We start from the raw sequence: 3152 nt of genomic DNA, 5'->3' as shown, positions 1-3152 counted from the left end.
TATATGTATATATTTATTTATTTGATTTTTAGAGACAGGGTTTCTCTTTATAGCCCTGGCTGTCCTGGAACTCACTCTGTAGACCAGGCTGGCCTCGAACTCAGAAATTCGCCTGCCTCTGCCTCCCAAGTGCTGGGATTAAAGGCGGGCACCACCACCGCCCGGCTCATACCCAGCTCTCTTACATGTGCTCTGGAACTGACGTCCTCAAGCTTAATCACCCCCTCAGCCCCTCTACACACCTTTTAAATAATAGAGCGATATCCAGTTGGTAGCATCTGGCCTTTCTCGATCCCCGCCCCTTGGACCCCATGTCCCTTGCCACACAATGCAAATTTGATGTGCAGGATGAGGAGCTACGTTTGGTTAGGAAGGGAATATGGGACCGACCGGTTGGCCCATGAGCAAGCCCAGAGTCTGACCTTCCCTGGCACTTACAAGAACACCCTCAAGACCTGCAGTTGTTCCCCGCTGCCAGCCTGCAACAGATCTGGAGCCCCCCAAGCCATTCAGCAAGTGTCCAGAAGTCCGACCCCCAGAAACTGGAGGTAACACAGGCTCGTGTAAGCCACTAACATTTGAAGGGTGGGGGACTTTGTTACACAGCGAAGCTGACTGTACAGAGCCCCCACCCAGCGAACACTCCGATGTGTCTAGAAACATCCCAGTCATAATCCATAATCCAGCTCCCGTTACCTTCCTGCAGTGTCCCCACCCTGAGACGAGGCCCACTCTCTGCCCTCCACAAGCCTTCAGAATAGTCCCCAGCTTCCGGCCTGAGCACCAGTGCAGGAGAAGGGGGTTCCCAACCATTATCCCAAGTTTCCATGAATGCTGCTGCCTGCCTCAGCCCAGGAGGCCATGTGTCTGTGAGGCACTCGGCCGCAGCCTGAATGCAATGAGACCCACCCTGCTAAGAGTTTTTAATGGAGATTTTTTTTTAATGTCAGACCAGCTTCTGTCTTCATTTATGTCTTCCCGGCTGCTATAAAGGATGTGAAATCTTTACCTCTGACCACTTCCTCATCCAGGCCTGTATGGAGAAGTGAAAGGACTCTTTGGGACTCTTTCTTGAGTGTTCCTTTAGAAGGGACAAGTGTTTGTGTGCCCTTTATTCAGACTACCGGCACAAGAATGTCTACCTCTCCCTGCAACCAACCCATCCTATCCCAGCAAACACGAACTGTTGGCGGGGACATGAGGAACCCGTCTCCATGTCCTCTGAAAAATCCAAACAGCCTAGCTGTGTACAGTTACACTGCCAGTAGGAACAGAAACCATGGAAATGGGGTAAGCACACCCCACGAGGCATCAGAAAGGGGTGCAGAAGACGGGCTCTCTGACTAGCGTGTGGGTGGGGCCAGCGGCAGGGGAGGACTTCAGAGCATGGAGCAATAGAATGGAAACGGGAAAGCTGCCAAGGAAACTATGGCAGAGACAGCCAGAAGGCACCCGGGACGTTTGCTCAGGACTGGAGGGAGCGAGGCGTCATTAGGCTGACTTGCCTGGACTTCCAGGAGACAATGGGATTCATTTAACGAGAGAGGCCCCGACACGGCAGAAATCTAAATGAATTCTCTGCTCCACAGTTCACAGGGGAGGATGAGGAAGAAGCTGTCTTCAGGAATCGCAACACTTTTTCCACAACCAAGGTAAAAAATCAGAGAGGAAGGAGAACGGGATAAAGAGAAGAGGCAGTGAAGAGGAGAGATGAGAAAACTCGGTGGGAAACGTGTTTTCTGTTTTCGTTCCTGATGTGGAAGGGATCTCTTCTCAGGCACAAACAAACTTTCAAACCTGGCCCTGCCCTGTGCTTCCAGCCCTGACTGGCTGCTCCCCCAGGGCCTGCCCGGAGTTCTCTGGGGAAAGTTGTTTCTGGGACCCAGGAGACTTCTCTCCCTTGCTGCTGGCCCTCATCCCTCAAACTCTCAGTTCAGCTGGCCAACTCCCTGGCTGAGTTTTCTTCTGGTGATTAAAAACATACAAGTCAATCTTTTCCAGATGCCTGTGGTCGCTTTCCTGGGCTTTGGGGCTTCTGTTACCAGGCAGAGTAGACTCAAGATGAAATTGAAGCCTGCCAGCACGGGCAGGTCCCCTTTCAAAGTCTCTAACTCATTAAAAAAAAAAAAGGAATACTCAAAACAGCTGGGATGGGCAAATGGCTTCTAGAACCAGAGCTCCTGTATATTAGAAAGGAGGGTGGGTCTGTCCTGCAGGGATTCTAATGGTCTCGTTTGCTGTGATGTGACTTCTCCCAGGGCAGGTTGGGGTATCCACACCCATCCTATAAACTGGGTGTTTTTATTATCTGTCTTATACACTATACTTGCTACCCACAGTGCTATTTTGACGGAAGACAGGAAAATAATTTTCCAAAAGTGAGCCAGCAGCCCCTAAGGGTATCAACTGCAGTCCTGAATGGCTCAGATCTGATTTCCTGCCTTGACCTGAGCCTATCCAGGGCCTCCAAAGACAGAGTCTAGGCCAATCCTTTCCCCTCCCCTCCCAGGTTGTTGCTCTGGGCAACATCTTCTCAGGCCGGCCTCTCTTGACCCCTGCACTCTGCATCCCTGTCAGCTGGCCTCCGAGGGAACCAAGAGCTCAGATTTCTTCTGTTATAATAGGACTTCAGGCATAAATCCACTCTTCTGAAATTTCATTTCGGCTCTGCATAAACCCAGAGGGAAGCGGCTACACATGACCGCTAGGAGCTCTGTGTGCGGCTCTGCTGGTAGAATGCCTGCCTGACATTTGCAAATCCTCCCTCAGCATAGCCCCAGCACGCACGCGGTGGCACACGCCTGTCACCCAGCACTTGAGAGAAGCAGTCATCAGGATCCAGAGTTCAAGATCGTCCTCAGCCACTTAGCAAGTTGAAGACCAACTGAGAACCTATGGGGGTGGGGGGAGAGGGAGAGGGAGAGGGAGAGCCAGAAAGAGATAGAGGAGGAGGACGAGGAGGAGGAGGGAGGAAGGGAGGGAGGGAGGGAGGGGAGGAGGAAGGAGAGAACTTTACCATTCAGAAGAGCACACACTAACTCATCTGGAAGTGTCCACTGTCTGCTGCTCAGTTGGCTTCCCACCCACCTCCAGAGCCCCCTCAGCTCTGCTGCACCTCTCTCTGACCCCCCTGCTCCCATGCCTTCCAGCTC

At 52.2% G+C, this 3152-nt stretch overlaps 1 long non-coding RNA gene across 1 annotated transcript; it reads left to right on the top strand.

The window, feature by feature from the left end:
• Positions 1 to 1034: 1034 nt before the first annotated feature.
• Positions 1035 to 1996, top strand: LOC127686270 (uncharacterized). Its single transcript, XR_007978062.1, has 2 exons — positions 1035 to 1290; positions 1590 to 1996. It is a non-coding gene; the product is annotated as an uncharacterized LOC127686270 (long non-coding RNA).
• The last annotated feature ends 1156 nt before the right edge of the window (positions 1997 to 3152 follow it).

This window comes from Apodemus sylvaticus, chromosome 5 (assembly GCF_947179515.1).
Source record: "Apodemus sylvaticus chromosome 5, mApoSyl1.1, whole genome shotgun sequence".
Classification (NCBI taxonomy): domain Eukaryota; kingdom Metazoa; phylum Chordata; class Mammalia; order Rodentia; family Muridae; genus Apodemus; species Apodemus sylvaticus.
Note: the sequence above shows the minus strand (reverse complement) of the source record. Positions and strands in the feature narration are given on the sequence as shown.